Here is a 26,252-nt window from a genome sequence, read left to right on the forward strand (position 1 = left end):
ATATATAGTACTCACCTCTAGTGAACGAATCCTGGAGTCTGTTATAGAAATGGCCATTGGTTCCTCATTAACACTAATGCTTACATGGCTGGCATATTGTTGTAATTTGAAATACAAGTCGCTATAATACTATATTATAGCAAGCAATTTATACTTTACTTTGTGTTTACATGGATTTTTCTTAGTGCCACAGCAACAATTGGTACCACAAAGTAAGTTCGCTTCTTTGCAGGGACACTGTTTACGTTGGCAAGTTGACTTGCTGTGATCACCCAACTACTCACTGACAAGACATGACATACGCTGCTGGCAATAGTTCACAGTAATGTATGTTTCAGGATTTTATTTTCACTCCAAGTTATTGCAATTTTTTGTAATTATTTTGTGATCGGGCTCATGTTGCACAATGACTACAAGAGATACAGGTACACATCAATACTTTAAGCCAGCCAAGCCCAATGCTGTGCCAGTGTGTCGCAGTTTAATATTGATTGTATACAAGTGATCTCAAGCACCAATCACACCCTGGATGGTCAACGAGCTCTGCGCTACCAATGAAAAAGTCTCTCGCTTTTCCAGATTCCCTCTCATATTTCACTGTCTCTCCAACTGAGGTATTCCACATAACCATGGTTATAAAGGGGCACTGCATCAAGCCATTCAATCATTCAGCCTGTGAAGTCATACCCATAATTATATACACTTTTATGGGAAGTCCATCAGAAACGGCAAGATCCAGGCTAGTACAATGATGGTTACGTCAGGTGAACCAACATGATATTTTGGCTGCACAACAGTAGACGGTGCTGTGCCCCTTTAAAGCTACGGTATATTATAAAATGCATGGGTGGAACAAATTACAGAACCTGCTCTAAACCAAGCAAGGGATAAATAATTTTACCAACTGTGTTGTGGACGTAATACAAAACATTTCCACTTGTTTGTTTATACTGCAGAACAACAACTGTTCTTGGGGGTGTGGTCCACGATAGAGCAATGTCTTTCAAAAATGTGCCGCCAACAACCAGACTAGCAGATTACTGAATCCCTATAATTTTGACACAAGTAACTAAGTAACTAAAATATCTAGGTCCTGCCGAAGCAATATTTTAGTTAATGTACAGTATCACCATGCTCCAGAACTGCCTGTAGAGCCTACAGCTTTTGCTGCATTTGGTGGCAGAAAAACATGGTAGGGGCCAGCCCAATCATGTTTCTATGTACGGGCTGGCTAACCTGTCTTGCTACAACAAATTGTGGTGTTCCACCTAACATTAATATATGAAGGGCTTTGTGTTTACTTTAAACCTTTCATGCTGCTAGACTCAGTAGACTGGTTTTTTAAGCCAAATAATTAAGGAAGCATGATAGTTCTATCGGAGTTCAGAGTAATATAACTGCTCTACCAGTATAAGGATAAATTAAGAATTTTAAGGGATCATAGAAAAAAGTAGGAAAACAAGGAAGGTCACCTACACCTGCAGATATACTAGTGGACATTTAATCCCTACTCCAGCCTATACCCATGACTGAATAAATATTCCACCGATAATCACATTGGTATCGAATCGGAGCTGATATTGGGCATTGATCAATGCTCATTGGTTATTTAGGTATTCCGATACTGATTAATAGCCACTCACACCAATTGTTATCATCAAAAATGTTTTGTTAGCAAAACTTAGGATAAAACGAGACTGGACTGTTACCGAGCTACAATCTGCTACTCTTAATGAGCTGTACATCATTGAGATGGGATCCCAAGTAGAAGACACACTGATACCAAACAGCTGCATTTGTTGCTGGAACTGGCAATCCGATTGTTAAATTGAAAGCACAATGTCCCCCTTGACCTCATTCTCCCTCATTATGCAGTACTGTCACCGACCCTAAGCAATGCACTGATATTGAACGTCAGGACAGATTGTGCTTCAACTGTTTAGGATACCACAAGATTTCCTCTTGTAACTTGAAGCACCATTGTCACCACTGCTACTGTAAACATCATACGAACCTTTGTGCCTTTGGACACCAGAGTAATCGCAACCCACCTACCACTCCAGTCAACACTATACAAACAGCAGAGCAATACCACAGCTCTCCCTCCACCCCTTGTTCAACTTCAATCTGCTGGTGTACATTCCGTGACCTCTCATTCTACTGGAGTACATCCTACAAGCTCTGTTCAACTCTTAACCTACTGTTCAACCTACTGATGTACACTCTCGTGACCCTCCATCCCAAACACAACAATGTTTGCCTTCTCAAAACGGCTGTAGCAAGAGTGACAAGTCGAAAAAGATGTGTTGAAGCCAATATACTACTGGATGAAGGGTCCCAGAGGTCATTAGTAACCGAAGAACTAGCCAGTACTCTAGATCTCTGACCTTACTCTAAGGAACTCATAACTATTTCATCATTTGGGACCAAGCACCCAACAAGTCAGCATCTTAATGTTAGCAGGTGGAGAAGAATTACAATTATCTATCCTTGTAGTGCCACTTCAGAAGTGCACAAGCCTTGATTTTTCAGAACTTCCACAGACAGTGAGTTTGCAATTTCACTTTTAGTAGGAGCAGATTACTACTGGGACATAGTTGGAGATAAAGTTGTTCATGGCAGTAAACCAACTGTAGTAGAGTCAAAGTTGGGATACCTCATCTCAGGCCCAACCCAACAGGGGACCCTCATTCCATGACAACCAATGTTTCAATGATTATCACTCCAACACAAAGTAATTTTGACTTAAAATGTTTCTGGACTTTGGAATCAATTGGAATTTCACAAAGTGATGTTGAAGTAAACATGACAGAGAATTACCTCACCTCATGTGTCACAAGACCCACTGATGGGGCATACGTAGCCAAATTTCCTTGGAGAACATGGCATCCTCCCCTTCCTAGTAATTACACTGTGGCAGAATGTAGAACATGACAATTAACAAGGAGACTAGCCACTAATCCTAAGCTATTGCTATTGTACCACCAAATCATTACTGACCAAGAAGCCAAGGGGGTTCATTGAGCAAGTCGACACATCAAGTGAGTATACTGAGACTCATTACATTCCACACCATGCAGTAGAGAAAGACTCACCAACTACAACCCATTAGAATTGATTTTTACTGTAGCTGCTGCAACAGTCAGCTAGCCAGCCCTCACTTAATGACTGACTAGATAGAGATCAGTGTACCATGTAGTAATGATTTGTGTGCCATCCTCATTCATGTCAGTCTTCATCAATTTGGGATCTCAGGTGATATTGAGAAAGATATTTTTGAACATATACACTTAGGCCAACGAAACGCGATTACCAGTTTCTCATTCAGAATTTTGAAAATTTGATGCTGGCGGTTATTATTCATTGTTTTCCAAAAGCACAACATGAAGAGTTTTGCCAAAAAAACAGTGAGATCTACATTGATCACTCTTGCATTAAATAGCTAAAGTACGTTAATACTAATCCATATAAAAATATTCAGCTATTTCTGTTACTCCTAAACAAGTGATTTTTCCAAGAGTATAGCTGATTGCTCTATTAGAGTAAAAGTGACTTCTCCATTAGAATATTATTTTTGATCTGAATTACCAATGAAATTCCATGCGGATATTATAAAAGGCATGTGGGCGATGAAGCGAAACTGCTAATCAAGTTTCATTGGCCTTACATCCAGATGATAGAGATTACACCCAGTTTTATTGGATATCAAACCCTGCAGATTCGTCCAATCAGTTTCGTATTTATCATTTCAAAGTGATACCCTTTGGAGCAGCTATTCCCCTCTTCATACTTAATTCAGTCCTTCAACATCATCTCAAGCAGCATAATATCATGACATGCAAATTAATCTTACATTTACAATGTCATTACTGGCTGTGATACGGAGGATGCAGCCACAGACTATTACAAGGAAGCACGAGTTATTATGTCTAGTGGAATGTTAAACATTCATAGCTGGTCCTCCAACAGTAGCAGACTTCTGTTCAAGACAATACTGCCAATGATCACAGCCCTGTTAATTGTTTTAGGTTTCCATTGGGACCCAACCAGTGATTACTATCACTAGTAGCAAAGCCCTTTCTCCTCACAAACAACCACTTGATCACCAACAGTGAAGTACTACAAGACAGAGAAATACCTACCAATCCAATACAAATAATCTAGTAGTATATTTCACCAATACAGATATTGATACCGATAATTGGCATATAATTTACACATCTCTATCATTAGCTTTGCGTGACTGCTCTATTAGAATATCTTTATTGCAGTGACTGTTCTATTAGAGCATTTTGATCTTTTTCATGCAAACATAGAAAGCAGCAGTTGAGACTGAATTAAGGATTAAATGTTCACTGCACAGGTATATGCAACTTTCTTTTTCTTTTTTTGTCATACTTTTTTCTATGATCCCTAACTGAACCTAAAATTCTTAATTTTTCCTTGTCTTGTTTGTAACATCATTATGACTGGTGAATCAGCGCATACTGCATCAAAAGAAATGAGAGTGCCAAGGTTAATGTTTCCATCTGAATGTGCTCCAGCTATCAATTATTTACTCCAAAGTGAAGTGGGTATTACACTTTGCTTTCAGGTATGTTCAGCCTGCACTACACATGAAGAACAATAGGAGAACTGCCTCTGCAACCAATCCAGTCACTATGAAAAATATGGACAATCTGCAATTATCAATTACTGACTCGAAAGTGGCTAATACGTTTCGCTTTAACTATGTTCAGCTCGTTTTACAGCATTGCAAACAAAGAACAGTAGTAGAAGCACCTCTGCAGTCACACCATGGTAAATACAGATGATTCCAATTTACAAAAGTAGGAAAACCATTGCACTAGTTACCGCAAATCGACACTTTTGGCTGTCAGCAAAAAGAAATGGTACATACAGGAGTACAAAGGCAAGTCTATGATGCGTGCAGTGTTCTTACTGCAGTATGCCAAAAGGCATATCTTGGGATGAAGCGACGTCAAAAAGTGGAAAAATCAAGCCCATAGCCTTAGCTTTTATCGAATTATACTTGTCTGAAGGTATTAATTAGTCAGTCAGGAAGTAGAAAATTCCACTAAATATTATTTTTAACAAATTCGTAGCAACTTTTAGGAAATGTTTCAGATTGTACTCTTCTTGTGAGTTATGATGACATTATTCGAATATTCAATCACAACAGTTACAACAAATCTTGTAGCCAAACATGTATTACAACAGCAGCATTAGAGTTAACAGTTCTGACAGATCACGTATTATATATTACGTGCCCTACAACTGAAATAACTAGCTATCTCATTCACTGAGCCTTCAATAGCAACATGTCCAATGCTTTTAAGAACATTGTGATTAGTAGGTCACATGTTTGCGGTTTCTTGATGCACTCAATTAACCACAAGCACCTGAAAAGCTGGATAACCATAAACGCCACTTACAGGCACTGGTTGACAGCTATCAACTGTCAAGTCATGATCAAGCCATGCATAACAGATTTAGCCATACTAAAACTCAATACAAGAGTAATCTGGACCACATTTTATACCCATCACATCATTAAATGCAAGAACCACATGCTCTCGATATCACAATACACTGCTAATGACCATTTTTACACTATCCCATAAACATATATACAATATATAAGGTAAATTGACAACAAATGAATTCGACAACCACAGAGTGAACTGACTAGTATGTACACAAACATTGCTGATGTAACAACAAGTGAGTATATTGTGTACACTTAGCTAATATCTTGTATGTTAGTATCAAACAGTATGGTAGTACTGTTTAAGTAGGAATCTCCCAAAATGACGCGAGCTGCCAAAAATATAGCCTTTTAAAAACAAGCTTAGAAACTTGTTACGTGACAAAAATCACTTTTATGGAATAATATTAGTCCATCTAGCATCAAATGTAGAGTTAAAAGCAAGAAAACGCTTACTGGTGGCCGAATATAGAATTTTTTAAAATCATTCAAACTCGAAATTTCGTCTCACTGCCTCACTCACTGACCACAGTCCCAAACTTAGAGCCCAAACGAAGCAGCACACGGTCACCATTTTATGCCACAACAACAAACTCACCGGTGGAATGTGCCTTTTGGGGTTCTGATGAGTGCACGCCCTGTGCGCCTTGTCTTTTCTTTTATCTTCAATCAGGCTGCTTGTCTTCTTCATCCAACAAAACCATATCAAGGCGTTAATTTTCCATATCAACACTTTCTTTAAGCAGCATAATAGACACCACACTAAATTATTTAAAGCGCTTAGACTACGCTACTGTACGGAGGCACCCGGTACTCCACGATAGGTCACAACATCATGCCCATTCTTTATTCTACGTATTATCGATCTATTGATCGAGACCACGATTACCACGCCTATTTTATGCTAGCTGTATTTGTGACCACACACCTTCAAGTTGGAAGGCTCGGATTCGAGATTCTCTTATCTAATACTATATGAATCGATCGAAACTACAATGACCACACCCCTTTTTGGGCAAGCACACATCTTTGCAGGCTGACTCAGGATACTTTAATACAGCAGTCACCCTAATACAACAGTCACATGTTTATAACTGCTTTATCAGAAAATTAAACAAACTAGTATATTAAAAATGATAAATTTAAAAATGAAGTAGGAATCCAAGCGATAAAAAGTAGTGAAACAAGTGATGAACAATGGTAGCTATTACAGTATACTATAGCTCAGTGGGAAATCCTACTTTGGCATTGAACACAAAATAATTGTTATACCATGCCAAAGTAGGGATTTCCCACTGAGCTATACTGTAATAGCTACCATTGTTCATCACTTGTTTCACTACTTTTATCGTTCGGATTCCTACTTCATTTTTAAATTTATAATTTTTAATACATACAATACAAGTCCTACCATGTTGTACATCACTCAGTCTGTTAAAGTATTCTTTAGTGTCATTATACCGATTACTACACTGATAGCAGAGGATTCTAAAATTGGCCATTTCTAACCCAAGTACACCTGCAACAAGTTCGAAGCATCTTCTCATAGGATGACCCGACTGAATGGTTCAAGCGATATGAAATCTGCTGCAGCAGAATGACCAGAACAATGAGATGAAAGCTAAAAAGTTATTGACTTGACCTGGCTAAAGTTGACCATGAAACAGCAAGGAATTTATGAGCAGGGGATGAAATACATCCCATAGAGAATGAAGCCAGAGTAGTGTGTGTTGATGGATAACTTTCATTGCAGGCAGTTGTCTCTCTGTATTTTGCTATAAACTGTAGAGGACAATAGATTAAACTATGTCAGCAGCTGATGCGTCAACACGTCAACAGCTGGTAATATGGGACAAGTAAGCAAGCTATTGCATGCAGCTAGAGAAATTAATTATCGGGGGTAGTTGATGCAGTGGGCTAAGTTGATGATGACAACAGCTGCTCAGCAGCTGCCATATGGAGGGAAACCTCAATTAGACATTCTCTGGCCATTGTTTTCTCTAGCCCTAACTGAGTAGCAACTGATATAGCAGAGTGAGGTGGTATACCTCTGGGATGAGAAAAACCGATACTGTATTGAGGCTAGGTCACGGTGTGTACTGTCCACATACTAACCCATCATCATGCAAGCACAACTGTGATCAAAGTTGCATCAACTTTGTTAAATTGGCGAATGACCATGAATTTACCAAATATTCCCCATCCAAATATTTTGCTGGTGAAGAAAATAGCAAACCAAGCCTTGGACGGTACTGGATTGGAATGTTGCATGACATCACACTGCAGCAACCATCACCAAAGAGCTTACAGAGTGGTTTGCTAATATGGTGTTTCAGATATTTTACATCCAGATCAGGGCAGAAATTTCATCTTATGTCAGACTTTTGATGCTTTTGGAGTCGCTAAATCATGAACCGCAGCCTACCACCCTGTTGGTGATAAGACTACGTAGATGAATGCTTTAACAGCAAATGCTGTCTGCTGATGTCAACAATGACTAAGAAAAATATCTTCCTTTTGTGCTTTATGCATATCACACTGCTGTCCATATTCAACAGGGGTCTCACCATTTGGGCTGATGTTGGCAGATGAGCCCACAAGCCACCGATTCTATCTAGTATGGCTTATGATGTAACCTCTCATCTTCAAGCTAAGTTATCTTAGCTTTGAGATTTTGTTGAGACATACAGCACCCAAGTTAGCAAGCAGAATTATTACGATGGGTCATGTTGTATCTGCTGTAAGTGATCCTGTTTGGCTTTCCATCACTACAGCAGGCAAGTTAGATCCCAGTTAGGCAGGAGTCTATTATGCTTCTTAAGCTTACAATTATTCTTTTTGGCAATACTTTTTAAATTGTACTTATTATTTCAAAAACTATGTAAAAACTAGCACATTAGTTTAGAGTTTTAGATAAGTGACTGCTATATTACAATTACAGTCACGAAGTTGACTACTCTATTAGAGAATAAGTGATTGCTCTATTAGAGTATCTCAATCTTTTAAACCATTTTTATGCTTGCACTGTTTCAGTGTTGTATCAAAAAAGTTTTTGCATCACACTACATGAAAAACTTATAAGTTTACACTAATCATTCCTAGAGCTAATCCGATTATACCGGAATATTCCCTAATTCTTTCTACTACCTATTATTCCCAAAATTATTCCGACACAATAGACGCATCCATAATCCCAGTTGGGAAGGAAAATGGACTGTATAGAAAAGCCCCATTACGTATACCATACATGATGGCAACAGAACCCCAGCATTATCTGGATGATTTCATCACAGCAGGGGCCCCGGTTACAAAGGAGTGCCAAACCAACATGACATGCCTAACCGATACCTGTGAACAGCTGGGGGTTCCATTAGCACCACACAAGAGTGAAGGCTCTGCCATGTGCCTCAAATTTCTAGGGATCAAGATTGACACCACGAGCATGGAGCTGCAGTTACCAACAGACAAACTGCTAAGACTGCTAAGAGTAAAGAAAAGAGTACAGCAACGACTACAGAGGGAATTGGGGCATAACAAAGACCTGGAGTTATTGGTCAGGTTACTCCAGCATGCCGCAAAAGTGGTGATGCTAGGCCGACACTTTGTTGGAGAATCATCGAGGAGATAGTCAAGGTGAAGAAGAGGAACCATCATGTACAGTTTAACAGCGAGATAATTTCAGACCTCCTCTGGTGGCATAAGTTAAATGGAATGAGGTTGGCCACAGAGAGCAGAGTGGCAAAAACATACTCAGATGCATCAGGTGGCTGGGGGTATGCAGCACTCTACAAGGACCAGTGGTTTCAATGGCAGTGAAGCTCTTGAGCAAATAGCTGGCACATTGTACCAAAGGAACTCCTCTCAATACTTCTGGCCTCACTTGCGTGGGGAAAGGAGCTGGCAGGAGCTACAGTCCTGTGCTAATGCGATAACAGCTTTGTAGTTGAGGTGCTTAACAATGGCTATAGTAAAGTCTTGGTCATGGTGCACATGGTAAGCTGCCTGTTCTTTATAACAGAACACCACGTCAGTAGAGGCTGTACATCTCCAGGGAAAATCAAATGTCTTGTCCTGTAATAACTCGCCACTTTTCTTGCAGGTCTCACCAGGGGCAGCATGCAACCCTTTTCCAACCCCAGAGCAGGCTCTCAAGCTGTCGGTGGAGGAGCAGCCAGAATGGATATTGACAAGCTGGACAGAGTTGTTTGTAGCCTGTACCAAACAGGCCTAGCCCCCCTCCACTCAGAGGGCATACATGGTGGGAAAGAGGCGATATTTGGATTTTTGTTTGTGGCAGGTGCAACCCCACTGCCAGCTAAGGAGCAGGGTCTGTGCCAATTTGTGGCATTCCTAAAAATGGAGGGTCTCAGATATTAGACAACCAAGTCTTATCTGTCGGCAGTGAGGCACCTACAGATTAGGGCTGAGTGATATTATCGTTTTAACTATATATTGTGATATTTTGAGACTATCGATATCGCAATATTATGTTGTTAACTATTGTTATACCATGCCTATACATTTAGTATCATTATAACCCATTTGTTATCCAGTACTTGGCTAAGAATTCTTGTAAGTCATAAACCCTATCCACTTGGTTACCCCTGCAGAGAGGTGTGAACACCATAACATAACCTCAAAGCATGTGTTACAATAACTGTTACTGTAAACAAGGATGATAGTGGCTAGTTTGGTACTACCTTTAACCATTAAATGCGCATAAGCCTATATATAGGCAGATTACACATGGTCTTGAAAACGCATAAGCCTATGTGTATATGTTAAAACATAGCCTTGCTCGTGCTATATGAAAAATAAAGTACTCGGCCGCGCGGCCGAGTACTTTATTTTTCATATAGCACGAGCAAGGCTATGCTTTAAATGATTTATGGAACTTTCTAGCCGTGTAGCTTCACCATACACTAGGACTCGTAATTAACACGCGTTGCACGAATTATTAGCAGCCTGAACGTACACAAACTAGTTTAACAAAGTAACTCACGCGTATTTCACCATAGTTTGGCATGGTAGACATTCATCGTGTATTTTGGCAGGTTTTGCTCGCAACCCACAATCAATTTTATTGCCCGTATGATTTTATGGTACTGGGCTTTGCAGTGTGAGGACTCTGATTTTCCTTTCCCCAAACCGCTGTTGTAATTAATTGTGTTTGTAGTTTAGTTGTAGAGTAGTTTGTATTGTAGCTGTATTTTGTGCTTTTTCCCTTTATATAACACTCATGTTAAAAAAAATTTTTTTTTTAAATTGTGAATCACATGGTGAAATATTTCCGTGATATCTCCAGGACTTTTCCATTTACATTAACAATCGTAACAGCAACGTTACCTTCTTCCACCCATCATCAAAGCATTTAGATATGTCTATAAAAGTAATCCAGTGGTAGAACTCGTATTGGCTGGGGTGATTGATCACTCAGTGCGGCGAGGCCATCAGCCTTTACCGGCTTGGGTGATTAGTCGTACTGGCGTGAGCCCCATAGGCTATTAGCCTGCACTAGAGCATGTGGGCAACTGTGCTTTATTGCCCACAAAGAGTGCTTTATTGCACCACAAAGAGTGCTTTATTGAACGAATAAAGCACTCTTTGCGGTGCAATAGAGTACTCTTTGTGGTCGATGAAAGTGTTGGCCGGCTGAGAGTGTACTTTATGACATTTAAAGTACACTTTTTCCTTTGGTCTCTCCCACGCAAAGTTCTATAAATAGGCTTTTACGCATTGTTGTAAACAAAGCACTGTAACTTTTGAAGCGTTTGCCATATGGCTTTGTAACTTGTGCCATTCTACCCGTGATGTAATAAGCATTAAAATGATACCTAGGGGTTTACCCTACGACCAAAGCATAAGACCAAAAATCGCCGTGAAAATAATTTTCAACAACTAACCACAAAAAATTATATTACATACCTTCAGAAAATGATCCATAACTCCTTGACAGTTCGTCCGATTTGCCTCAAACAAGTACTATTTGAATGGCCATTCAATGGCGAATCAGGCCATATATAGCTCACGTTACTAAACCCACAATCAAAACTACGATTGAAGTGAAGAATGTGACGTTGTAATAAAGCGAGACATCAATCTTCTTCGCTTTATAACAAGTAAGTCATTGTTGTTACAGTGGTTATTTAGCCTTCCCCAAGTAGACCAATGAATAAGCTTTCTATTGATATATGGTTTTAGGCTAATAGATTTAGGAAAGGCTGTCTTACCTCACCATACAAGTTTGTTTTGTGTAAACACGCATTCCATAAATGTTCCGTGCGCATTCAGGACTAATTCCGTAAAAGTTTCATGCGCGTTTAAGGGTTAAAGACTTCCTGCAGGAATGCTGAGCAATACACTATGTAGCACCAGCTTTGATTGACTTATTTGTAAGTATCGTGAACTATTCAGTATCATGAATAGTGGCTTTAGTATTGAACGTGATACTAAAATGGCAGTATCACTCAAGCCCTACTACAGATCTCACAGGGTCTAGGGGATCTATAGATTGCAACTATGCCACGCTTAGAGCTGGTGGTGAGAGGTCTAGAGGGAGATCAGGCTGGCATCCCAGGAAATACAAGACTAGGAGGACTGTAGCTGGGATCACTCCATGCTATGGGCTTGCATGTGCCTTGCTTTTTTGGTTTCCTGTGGGCTGGAGAGGCAGTAATAAAAAACGACAGCAGTTTCAACCCATCCCAGCATCTGTCCTTCCCAGGTATTTCAGTAGACGGCACATCTCAACCACACTTCATCAGAGTAAGGATAAAGCAGTCTAAGACTGATCCCTTTAGGATCGGGGTGGATGTAATAGTTGGTCGTACCAATGGGCCACTATGTCCAGTGGCTGCCATCCTGAGTTATATGGAAAAGAGTGGAAAAGAGGGCCAGGACCTGGGGCCTTGTTCCAGTTTGCTGACGGCCGACCTCTGACTCGGCCAAGGCTAGTTTCAAGTCTCCGGGAGGTGCTGCAGAAGGTGGGAATCAACTGCAGCAAGTACTCAGGCCACAGCTTCCAGATTGGGGTAGCCACTACTGCAGCCACCCTAGGCATACAGGATTCATTGACTATGGGCCACTGGGAGAATGTCATTGCCTATCAACTCTATGTGCGTACCCCACGGGAACAGCTCACAGTGGTGGCAGACAAGCTAGCAGCATCAAACTGAATAACCATCACCAGCTTGTCAGTTTTGTAGAGGCACGTATGTTCATATTTTTTTATTGTGTGAAGTTTCAGGCATTGCGATCTGGTCAGTGTGGTGGAAAGGGGTTCTATTTGGGAAAAAGAGGAAGGGCTAAGTAGGTTTCATGGCTACTTATGAATAACTGTATGGTGGGGGAGCTGGGCATCTAGTGAGAGGCCAAAAGTTACCTATGACCTTGGAGGACATCGTCTTGGGCTGGCTTCTGGGGAGTGTTGGATTGGAAACACTCCCCAAAAGGGTATTCCCCCCAAGGTAGGCTAATAAAGGGGGCCTGAGGTTAGCCTCCAAGTAGAATTCTGGGGGCTGATTAAAGAAGCCTAAGAATCAGCTAGTAAGCCCCCTATGGCCCAGCTCTGGACACACCAAACACAGGACATAAAGTGGAATTTGGCGTTGTATAGTTATTTATGTGTAACAGTCTCACACACCATAAGAGTAAGGGATGCCCAGTACAGCAGCTTGAATGTCATGGATATGGAATCCTCCCAATCGATGAATTAAGGTGAGCGAACTGTATGTTAACGATGCGCCATCGCAGTTGTTTTTCCTTGCGTTTCTATACCTCCATCTGCTGTATTGGACCCTTAAACCTATCCAAACATCCAAGAAATAAACTTGGACATTGTCCCTTTAACAGTTCTTCACCACAAGACCAGCATAAATGGACACATATGTTGCTTTAATAGCACCTCAATTGTACTAAAGTTTCTTTATCTGATGCGTTATGATGTAATATAATTGACTAACCACAATATACTAAAATGTATTACATCTACTAAACAATACAAAATCTAACTAAATCACATGCACCAACCTATCCCACCAGTGGCAAGGATTGATAATAGCCAAAGTATATTTTACCATTTTAGTGGACCTTATAATACAAAACTTACTTCAGCAATAGACTGACACTTTGCCTCACAGAAAGGACAAGTAGAATCTTTCTTTCCTTTACACACCAATATATAGTGTACAAATTAACATCACACATGAAACACCACACAGCATCATTCCATAAGTACAATTATACGGTGTTTGCATGCTTCTTAGATTTTTGTACAACATTTCAATAGCTGAAATTTTCAAAGCAATAAAGTATAATTGTATAATCTGCCTTTTAATATCAAGATGTGATTAATTGATCAATGTGGCACATGGTTGTAGTGGTAGACTGGCAGTAATGCTACAACAATGTATGACAAGGAGAAGAGAAGAGATAAATTTCATAATAATTTGGCAATTACATGTACAATATAATTACAAGGGGTCAGGAGTCTAGTCTTAGGGTTACCAAGTTACTAATTATACAACCAAGTATTAAAGATACTACGAGATGTGGTTAAAATTATGTCATTAATAATGAATAAATAAATAAATAATAATAAATAAATAATGTTTGAGAAAACTACGAGGCTTAGAGACATGAACTAAGCGGGGATAGATTTGCCTGTGAATGAAGGCACAACCGTATAATAAGTACACCTGTTCGTGCTGATGACTTGACTGTACGTGTAATTCTATATAATTCCCAGCACCACACCCCTGCTTAATTACAGGTTGCGCGAAAGGAGAAGATTATTAAATGTCCGCGGAGTGATTGCAGGAGAGCCAGAGGCCACTTTACAGGTAAACAACAAGATTACAAGTTTAATTGTTTGTAACTGTGTATTTTATATGCAGGATATGCACTCCAGGCGTCAGTGAACAATCATCTGATGCCCAGCTGGGATACCAGCTGATGTGCTCTTAAACAACCAACTGATGCACTCGTGAACAACAAGGTAATGAGTAATGTAATACTTGTACCGGTAGTTGTATTATACATCTTCATCCTTTATCTGGCTTGCTAGCGGCTGGAATTATTTTCCACCTGGCTTAACTACTACTCTATCGTGAGTCTGTAATAAACAAGAAGATGCATTGCTGCATATACAACAATGTGTAACTATCTCCTGTATGTTGTGCATGGCTGTATGCATAATATTATAGACTGATCATTGTGCCAATGCCACACCGCTGATATACTGGCACATCACTAGTTACAACAGAGTCTGTTGTGCCATATTGGCTTGATTGGGATCATTTGTTAATTGTACCTTCACCACGTCCCTTGTTCTGCATAGCCTCACTTCACTGCTGAGTCATCTTCAGAGACACGTCACACCTACAATATATATTTTCAATATAGCTAACTTAACTTGGTTTATGTGAAAGTTGTGTTTTAGTATTGTGGTTTTCTGATGCCAGTTAAACTCCCTTGCCTGTATACGTATGCATATGTATCATTTCCTGTGCATCTGTTCTACATGATCTGCACACACTGTGTTGGCCATGTACTGTTTGTACATGCCCCATTAGTAGGTTGTCCCGTTGGTGATTGTACTTGGTTGTATTTGCCCTGGACCTAGTAAAAAAAAGTAATAATAACTGGAGCTCTGGAAAGACAAAAATAAAATTGTAGCTATAGCTTGTACTTATAAACTAGCTTGAGATCATGTCTAGATGTAATATGAGTATTTGAGGGACTAACACTCGCCGGTACCAAGGAAGATAAGCATAAAGCTTTTGACACGAGTCATGAGCAAAGTATATCTCCTTGATAAAGTGCAATGGAACAACCAGTTAAAATATGGTTAGTTGTTGTAGGTTGAGTAGAGTGACAAAGGGTACATACTGGACTAACAATTATATTCTAGTAAGCCAGATTCAAAGGTGTTGGTATGGTGTCACAACCGGCTCGCAATAAGACAGTTGCTTTTCAGGTAAACCACACATCAGTCTTTTCCATAGGAGACAATTTTGTTCTAGAGTACCTTGAATATATACTGTACAGTCAACGGCTTAAGATAAGAATTCCAATAATGAACGAAAACTGCTACAAGCCTTGTTCTTAATGGTGGATATATGGATGTTAGAAACTGATTCCTTAGCAGTAGAAAGAGCATCAAAAACAATACCTGGTGTATCCTGAAAGTCAGTAGATAAAAGAGACTGGCGCAATTCAACAATCATCGGGTCAACAGAGCGTTCAATGGCCAGGATATAAGCTCAACAGACTCCTTGAGATGAAGCAAAAATGGAAGTTCTAAAACATCAGGATGAAAAACAGTTCCTGGAGTGCAGTTACAGGGTGATTTTAACCATCGTTTTACAAACAGATGATTGGGTGGATTGAATGGATGTCACTGTAAGCCTCTCCACAGCAATATGGAAGTGAAGTACCTATGTCACAAAGTTTTAAAGGATCCACACTTTGTATTCCCCTCCAATAGAACAGTTGTCAATATGCCGGAGATACCATAAGATTTGCTGTTTGATGTTGTCAGAGGCCAGCTTACGAGTAGCAGTGGAAGAAATAACAATAGTCTTGCCAGAAATTTCGTACAGTTAACACTACATATGTTGATAGTATTACCAATAGACATTGAGAATTCTGTAGTGGACACAACTCGATGACCATTAAAATGAAGGGATACACATTTGGGAGGTTGAAACTCAAAGCAGATGTCAGCAGCCTTTAGCGCTAAGGAAATAAGAGCTTGTTGATGTGAATCAGCTTTACTAGAAATGATAGTCAGATCATCGGCAAAACCTTTTGCTTTGTGAAAAGTCTTTGGTTCAGCAGAAGGTTCACTAACAGAAGCTGAATGTTGGGTGTTAATAGGTTTATCAACTCGAAAGTTCTTATGGTAACGGCCAGCAAACACCACTCAACGGTATGTAAATCCACTGATGGCTCTATATCACCATTGTCATAATGTAAACTACAGGAACCATCACAATGACAGGAGGTGAGATTAGCACTATACCAACCTGCAGGAGAGTCTATAGAAGAATCGGACCAAAACAACATAAATAGGAATACTAGGTGGAGGCAAATCAGTTGAATGGGGAGCTATTAACTGAGCAGAGTACCCACAATGTTCTGACTTTGAAAGGAAAACAAACAGTGGATTCATAGCTAGGTTGGAACAAAACAGGAGACAATGGATCACCCTGAAATACTCCCCTACAAAATATGGAATATCGTTGTGTTCCAATCAGCTGTGGAAACATCAGCACAGAGACGAGGAGAATAGCAACTAATAATGTATGAGACAAAAGCAGTTGGTAGATCCAAGTGTCGTAAAATATCAAAAAGGTACTGATGGCAAACTAAACCAAAAACATTTTCAGGTCCAGAAAAGATATAACAATGGTCTTCTTGGAGGACCTAGCATTAGCTAACAGGGGGTCAATACTAGAGATGTATTCCATCATATGTGATTGTGCCATTGATTCCAAAAAGAAAACCTTTTTTGATGGAAGAATCAAGCAATTTGTTAGCTAAAACAAATTTCTCCAAGCGCAGTGATAATATTTAAGTTCCCAATTACTGATGTTAAAGTAAAACGCGGAAATTCTTAGGAAGGCTAGCATTATCCTTATATAATATAGTTGCCCTGACACCATGACGCAGGAGCAGAATGAGATTGTAAATGTATTTTGGAATAAAGAGTAGCTAGAAAGTTGTGACAACTGGGAAGTTTCTTCAAATGAAATAAGTGATTCCATCAGGCAGACGATGAACCTTTTTTTTCAAAACAGGTTTGACTTCACTAACACCCTGTTCACACTACAATAAACAACCGTGCTAGCGCGGTTCATCCCGGTTTGGTTCAGTTCACGTTGACAGTGTAAACAGGAAGCGAACCACGCTACTACAACCATGCTCAGTGCACCAAGAACTGCCGTGCCAGCTCGGTTCAGTTATAAATATCCGGATCATGATTTGTTTTACTGAGTAGAAACAAAATGGCGTCGTCGTCGTCTGTGTGGAAAGACGAAGAGGTGTACAAGCTTATTGAGCTTTGGGGAGATGACGTTATTCAAAGCCAATTAGAAGGATGTAAACATAACAGAGAAGTGTATGAGAAGATCTCCAAATCCATGAAAGAAGCTGGTTTCAACAAAACCAGTGACCAATGTCGAGATAAAGCTAAAAAGCTAAAGGCAGATTATCGTAAGACGAAAGATAAGAACAAACAGACAGGTAACAAAAGAAAAACATGTAAATATGGAGAAGCATTAGCAGAAGTGCTGGCTCATAGACCGGCTACAAAACCACCGTTAGTTATTGACACATCATGTGAAGGTATATACGACACTGATGGTGAAGGTACTACTGGCAATGGCTGTAACGGTAGACCTGTAGATGTGCCAGTAGATGGCACTGAAACAAGTGATGATACAGCATCTATTGCTGCCACGGATGTGTCAAGTGTTCCAGCAGATGTGTCAAGTGTTCCAGCAGATGAGTCAAGTGAAGGAAAAGCTAAAGTAGAAATCAAAACAGCAAAGAAGGTTCCAAAAAAGCGTGGAAGAGAGGACAGATTGCAAACCATCATGGGTGGAATCGTTACCCAGATTATCGACTCTCAGTTGCAAAGTGATGAGCGTTACTTGGAATTAGAAGAGAAGCGGATCCGACTTGAGCAGGAAAATAAAAAGAGAGAAGAAAGAATGAGAAAGGACGAAATGGATTTTCAGTTACGTATGATGTCCATGTTGGTCCAGTCTCAGAGTTCTGGTTATCCTTTTCCTACACCATACAATGGATCATTCTATGGACATGACAGTCATGATCAGTAGTACTGAACTTGGGTACGTTTTGATTTGTGTTATTGATTTAACATGTATGTGTTTCATTACATAATAACAATCTCTATACATGCTATTCAGGTACTGGGTTGTTTTGACAATAATTAATTAATGCCTGTCTGATATTATCTGTGCTTGAAGCAGTTGACGGCCGATCCTCTATGTCTGCCTCATCATTTGTCATTACACCTTGAAGCCAATCTTCATCAATATCACTTCCATGTATCTCACATATGTTGTGCAGAACACAACAAGCAGCTATGACTTCAGAAATGTTTTCTGGCCACATTTCATTTGCTTTCAACAGACGGCGCCATCGAGCTTTTAATCGACCAAATGCTATCTCTGAAACTATCCTGGCTCTCGACAGTCGATAATTGAAACATTTCTGATCTGCAGATAATGCTGAATGATAAGGATATGGTTTTAACAACCATGGAAGCAATGGATAGCCAGCATCTCCAACTAAAAACACTGGTACATCTACTCCATTGATAGATCGTGGGTGTCCTTGCAATAAAGTCCCATTATAAACCTTATGATAAAGTTCTGAGTTACAAAACACACGTGCATCATGCACACTTCCAGGCCATCCTACATTAATGTCTCGGAATAGGTAGTCACTGTCTACAACAGCCTGAATCAGGATGGAGTACCACCCCTTTCGATTGTAGTAGTCAGTATGGTTTAATTTTGGAGCCTGAATTGGAATGTGACTCCCATCAATTGCCCCAGCACACTGTGGAAAATTACACTTATCTTCAAATCCTTGAATAACATTTTGTAAATGACTACCAATTGGAAACTTATGTACTTCTTCAATAGTACCTTTATTATTGCACGTACTGTTTCATGTATTATACAACACACAGTACTACGTCCAATCCCAAACAAATGAGAAATTGTTCAGTACTCAGATGGAGTAGCTAAAAACCACAGCGTTACTGCTACCCTCTTCCTTACTGTAATGGATTTACGCATTGCTGTGTCTGAGTGTTGTATTTCTGGATGCAGCTGTTCACAGATGTACAAGAATGTTGATTTATTCATTCTGAAATTCTGCATAAAATCTTGTTCATTAAATGTCTCTAGCACCACAAAATCCCACCAATATTGAGATCTGCACAAAAAAATCAAACACAAAGTTAACAGCAGATCTGTACACTATATACATCTTTACAATTATAATAAAGTGAATGCATCACATACGGTGTATGGTGGTGGCAAGTGTGTCTAGCTAGTTGTCATAATAATATTACAGCAATTAACAACCTTGGACGGACCCAAGATAGTTTTGGGGAAGGTAGAGTTGCTAAAAACAATAAATTAGACACTAGAATAAGCAGCTGTGCACGCTGTGAACTCTTACGCAGTCGATACTCACGTAACGATTGATTTATCCGCTGGCTCGTGTGCTGGCGTCTCCTTTTCTTCATCTGCAGGCTTTGATTCAACTGATAAAAATGAAACCTCGCTATGTTATTCATTAGTAATACGAGCTCTGTAAAAACAGTGACAAGAGGCTGCACGTGACATAAGGTTGTTACGCACGTGACACAATATTGCTGTCATGGTTCAGTTGATACCGGGTATGGATTTTCGTGTGTGAACGTGGACGATTATTGGAGCGGTTTGATTTTCTTCCAACATAGATCGGTTCGGTTGTTGTCGTGTGAACAGGGTGTTAGATGAATAGGAGACACACCAAACTCAGATGTAAGATCTGGGAATTGCCAAAACTTCAGAAATCCAATCAGGAAAGCCATGATATGAGGCTTGACATGACATCACAGACTCAAAATTTTGTAAGCACGTCTGTGCACAATAATCAGCAGTGGTCTTATCAGGTGGTCGACAGGCTTCCTGAGCAAACTTTCACGGGTTTTTACGAAACGATTTCTCTTGCCTAGCAGTAGAACAATGTAAGAAATCTCTTTTAGCAGCATGTACACTCTTGTTGTGTAAATGCACAACAGTCGTAAGTTGGTTAGAACCACAGCATCTCAAATCACTTTTTAACCAGTGAAGATGTTCGGTCAGACAAATAATGGCTCATTCTCGATGTGGTCCAGGTGAAGAATCTTCTGTCAGAATTACAAGGATGAGCACCAATTAGGTCCGGGAAGGCTGAATCTGCTTCATCAGTTGATACGGCACCACAGTTCAGTGCTTCTCTTACTAGTGACATTAATGAAAACAGTTCTTCATCAATTACAGGCCAGTCAAACGTAGCTCGAGTCATGGGTTATGAAGAGAAGGTTTTGAAGACAAACAATTTTAAGTGCATATATAATTAAAGCAAGCTCATGTAAGGACGACTGTATCTGCTGCTGTTTTGTATCATGGTTATACAGTACAGCGAATAGTGGGCATTTCTGATGATTAATCTGATTATCGGTACTACACCAATAATGTTACATTACGTGTACACTACATATTGAAAAATACTAGTAGTTTTTTAATGTCATTCAAAGGCCAATCTACTTAACCACATGCAGCTATTACCATCATAACAGGGGTGGATCTAGGGGTGGTGGAGGGTAGGAGGATCTTAATGGTGACTGTTCTATTATTAGAGTAACTGAATGACTGTTCTGTTAGAGTATCTCGATCTAGCGTAGTTTTCTTTAAGGGGGAGTGTGTCCACCCTCTGGATCCACCACCACATAATTGGCAATGTTACACATACTGGAAGTATCTATGCAAGGTGGTTACATTTTATACCAAATAACAAAAACTAATAAAACAAGAGATATAAAATTAATGATGGTAGCCATTACAACATAGAAAATCCCTATAGTATATTGGCACTTAATCTCTATCACTAAAGTAGGGATTTCCATTTATAACTCTTCTTTTACTGCTTGGATCCCTAAAGTCTAAAATGCTTTTAAAAAATACACTACACTGTAGTTTGTTAACTATGCAGTGGGCACATTCCCGGTTTCCAGAAATCTGTTTGGCAAAACTTTGTCTATGTGTTGGCATGTCTGTCCAATAGCAAACAGCCTTGAGTTGTGTAATTTGTGGTTCAAAGCAATTTGTCCAATACATTACCTTAACAATACATAGCAATGTAATTGATGAATTAAAATTTACTGGATGCCTGAAGTTTAGTATTAGAACAGCATCAACTTGTTTGTTACATCGATACCCAATGTGACTGCTCCATTAGAATAACACATATGACTGTCAAGTTAGGGGTGACTGCTGTATTAGAATAGCTCAATATTGATGCTGAGTCTCTGGTGTATGTATACGTGATAGCTCAGAGGAGATCCTACTATATAAGCACACAGTACTATTGTATGATACACACTATGAGCATACCTGAAATACTACTACTTGAACATTTTCTTTATAGAAGTGACACCTTATCATCCTCAGTTCACAGTCCGATATCAGATGATTCTGTAGCTCTCGCCTCATCATTATAAATAAAAAATAAATAAATAAAAGTTTCATTCCACAGAGTAACGTACACTCAATTATCACATTGCCACATTCAGCTGTGTGCTCCTATAAAAATAACATGTAGTAAACATACTTGACAGTACATTATCCATATAAGAGCATGCATAAACAGGACATGAGCACCACAAGCACAAAAAATTTTAACACATTAAACTGTTTACTATTACACATTATTTTATATATTAAAAATTATAAATTTAAAATGAAGTAGGGTTTCAAGCTATAAAAAGTAGTGAAACAAGATGGAACAATGGTAGCCATAGAGGACTTGCAGCGTGACGTAAAACATCGTAATTGCTAAGCAACCGCAGCTGTCGGCCATGTTTCGGGACAGTGTTGTAGCTGAAAGGCACTTTCTTGGGATTTGGTACAGGCTGTAATGAAGCGAATCAGTGTTGAGTTGTGTTGTAAATACCACCCAGCTCGTTAAAAACAGCGAAGAAGTTAGAATTGGTGAGTAATGTATTGAAATTTAATTAGCCACCTATTTCACAAAGCCAATGATAAGATCTTCTATTTCAAAACCATCCCTGCTTCCCAGTGTCAATATACCCAGCACTTAGTGAATAAATCTCGTTATTTTTGTTCTGACCCAATATGCGCCATAGAAAGTTGTCCCAAAACATGTCCGCCTAGCAACTGTTGCTTCACGCGTGCAAGTCCTCTATTACAGCATAGCTCAGTGGGAGATCCCTACTTTGGCATTGAACACAAAATAATTGTTATACCATGCCTAAGTAGGGATTTAACACTGAGCTATGCTGTAATAGCTACCATTGTTCATCTCTTGTTTCACTACTTTTTATAGCTTGAAACCCTACTTCATTTTTAAATTGTAATTTTTAATATACTAGTTTGTTTAGTTTTTTTTTTTTTTGTTAAAGCATACAGCTAGCTATAAACATGTGACTGTTCTATTAGAGTGACTGCTGTATTAGAATATCTCGAGTCAGCCTGCAAAGATGTGTGCTTGCCCCAAAAAGGGGTGTGGTCATCGTGGTTTCGATCGATTATTAGACTAGAGTATCTCGAATCAGCCTACCAACTTGAAGGTGTGTGGTCACAAATACAGCTAGCATAAAAGGGGTGTGGTCATAGTGGTCTCGATTGATAATAGTAGAATAAAGAATGGGAGTGACATTGCTGCAGTTAAAGACAACACTTCAAAGTGTCACACAGCAAACACATACTGTAGCAAAGAAGGTGAAGCAAAAGTATTACAACAGTAAAGTAGAGGAGGTAAAGTCATTTTAATATGGCTTTTATGTTCAGTTGCTACATATGTCAGTGTGTACACTATTTGTATATCCACATACTGTATTGTCTTGAATTATGGCCGGGGCAGTTACAACTTTTTACGTACATCTGTTACTATATGAGACTAGCTACTATATGAGACTGGCATTCACATCAGGTGACCAGCATTCACATCATGCGACGACAATTCACAAATCAACTCAAGTGTTGTACTCTCCTTGACACTTTCACACACATGCGTGTGTTATGTACCCCTAATATCTCTCACAGAAGTCCCCAGGATACACGTTGTGTATATACTTAATTAAACTCTAAACCATTTCCATATAACCAGAGAAGGTTGGTCAAGCACCATCATTACCTTTCTAATGTGCAGTTGTGGGAACCAAGGATAGTGCTAGGTGTTGATGGTTGCTTATGTTACAAAAAGTAGACAAACAAGCTCCCACATCATACCCTGATTACCCATACACCCCAATTCACATGCATATAAACTCTCATCCAATGGGGTTGTGCCACCAAAGCAGTTGGCTATTGATACTACTAGATAGTTGTGCCACCAAAGCAGTTGGCTATTGATACTACTAAAACACACATGACACCAAAACGCACGACAGCATACACTAACAGTAAAATTCACAGTATGCACGATAACTTGAGTGGCAGAGTGGGGGCTAGCATAATAATAATAAACTTAACAAAAAAATTCAGGACTGCTCAGCCCAAGCGGCCCTAGGAAAAACCTGATGGCTTTTTTTTTTCTTTTTTTTTTTACCAACAGGGAAAAACCCAAAATGCTCCACTCTGCATGTGTGCAAAATGATACAGATGTTCAGTGTATGCAAAATGTCAGAAGAGTCCAGCATCCAATCCACTTCATTGTAACAACTCATCTAAACACAGCTAAGGAAATTAGGGTGGGTGGGTGGGAGCCAACCTGTACTGAAAACGTGGCATAGATTGAATTAGTGCACACTATCCCAACTTTATATACCCACCCTGCGTCACGTCCCCACGTGACGCAACTACATTACGTATTCCTGTGGGAGCTTATTTTCTGTCTAATTCACTGCGTTCAACCGCCAGAAAATACACCTCCCACATCATACCCTGATTACCCATACACCCCAATTCACATGCATACAAACTCTCATCCAATGGGGTTGTGCCACCAAAGCAGTTGGCTATTGATACTACTAGGGCTACAAAGAAAGCGTCACAATAAAGATACAATCCAATTTTTCTAGAGACCTCTAGATGGTTCTCCAGACTATCCTTAACATAGCCATCTTTAGCATTCTCACTCTTCCACCTGCCATGTCTTTTAAATATGCGGTCTGGCACATTAGCATTAGCTGCGGCAGTGGCACCACCTGACCTCATACTGTGAAGGCCAAACTCATGTGCTGGGAACCCCAGACTTGTCATCTTCCTAAGAAACACGCTACGCAAACAGGTGTAACTTATGCTACCTGATTCTTGTAGGCTTTCTCCATTCTTTGTCCTTTGGATTGCCCTAAACAGGAACCTACCATCACCTTTGGACATTCCCACTCTTTGCAGGTATCGCTCGAACATAGCAACCGGGCAGGTTCTAGACCTGGTTCTGGCAATAACTACCTCATCACCCTGCCTCAACTGATCAGTCTTGCTGTGCTTTATTCGGATCTTCATCATTTCCCCACTGACTTCAAAATCAGCTGGAGTGAGGTTTACCAGCTCACTGAACCTCAGGAATCCAGCATAACCTAGAACACATGCGGTCGCCAGCCTTAGATCAGACAAGGAGTCTGAGCGTTCTGCATCTCTAACCACTGCCTCAATCATCTCAATTGTCATTGGTTCCTTCTTCACAACCGGCTTGGCTAAAGTGCGTTGCAGGCCTGACAATGTAGCTTTCACCAGGGGGTGTGTTGTTGGTGAGTCTAAACCTGATACCGAGTGGACCCACGACAACGCATTGCAGGCTTCTTCTACAGCTGACTTTGACACCGAATGCTCACCAATGAATTGCAGGTACAAGGCGAATTCATGTGGTTTGGCTGGAATAGCAAGCAGCTTGTGAGACGCTGCCCAGATTTTCCATCTTTTGAAAGCTCCACAGTATTGCTGTCTGCTCGGCTGTGCAATATTGTGTGTGGCAGCCTGCCGGCAAGTTCCTTCAGCTCTGGGTCCTCTAGGTCCTTCATTAGAGTCCAGCTCCCATGTACCAGCACATCTGCAGAACACAAACCATGCACATGCAGTAAGGTCATTGTGCCATATTACTTGTAGTGTGGAATCCCAACTTTGGGTCAAGGCGCCATATTGGCTACCGCTGAGGTCATGCCCCAATATGTCTGGGCTGTAACCAACACATCATATGAATGCTCGTTGTGTGCAACCCAGCACATCTTTTGAGCTGCGAGTACCCCACCTACATCACTGGACTGTGACCAACACAGCATATAATTCTCCGCTGAGATCAACTCAGCATACACTTCAGTCTGCGCCCAACACAACATACCCTTCAAGCTGTGTCAAACATGACATACCCTTCAAGGTGTGACCAACACAACATACCCTTCAGGCTGTGACCAACACAGCATACAACTTCAGGCTGTGACCAACACAGCATACAACTTCAGGCTGTGACCGACACAGCATACAACTTCAGGCTGTGACCAACACAGCATATACTTTAGAGCTGCAACAAATGCAGCATAAACCTAAGCCATGACCAATAAACAGCATAAGCCTCTACCACAGTAGTAAACCTAAGCCATGACCAGCACAGCATAAACCTTTGAGCTGGTACCACTACAGCATATAACTCACTACACCTACATAGACGCTTTTTTTAATTTTTTTTATTTATTATTATTATTTTTTTAAATTTAATTTGCTATGATTCTGGTTAACAATGAAACCAGGACTGGTGTATTGGGAAAACCTACAAATAAGTTTGATCCAGAAGGACCTGGTAAAATTAGTGCCTCACTAAGCGGCAATTCAAGCCATTCTGTAATAAAGTCTGTTGGTTCCACACCGTTTGGGAATAGCAATGGCCAGAATGGGGCAGAAATCCATTGGGGAACTATTAGGGTACCTTTCGCAGCTGCTGCCTGTGCATGACTGATCACTCTAGGAACTAAGTAGACGGGCGGAAACAACCAGTTGTTGTCAGCGCTTCAGTCACA

The 26,252-nt window shown here is 40.1% G+C and overlaps 1 protein-coding gene across 7 annotated transcripts in view; it reads right to left on the reverse strand.

Annotated features, from left to right (window-relative positions):
- Positions 1 to 26,252, reverse strand: part of LOC136246766 (uncharacterized) — a 306,647-nt gene that overhangs the window by 231,089 nt on the left and 49,306 nt on the right. For 2 of the 7 annotated variants that reach the window (XR_010696818.1, XM_066038333.1), the window contains 2 exons: positions 21,673 to 21,861; positions 13,596 to 13,651 (listed from right to left, as the gene is read on the reverse strand). The exons of the other annotated variants lie outside the window; for them this stretch is intronic. The gene's annotated coding sequence lies outside the window, so the exon portion shown is untranslated. The remainder of the gene's footprint in view (positions 1 to 13,595; positions 13,652 to 21,672; positions 21,862 to 26,252) is intronic. 7 annotated transcript variants of the gene reach the window in all.

Source organism: Dysidea avara, chromosome 2 (genome assembly GCF_963678975.1).
Source record: "Dysidea avara chromosome 2, odDysAvar1.4, whole genome shotgun sequence".
Lineage (NCBI taxonomy): Eukaryota > Metazoa > Porifera > Demospongiae > Dictyoceratida > Dysideidae > Dysidea > Dysidea avara.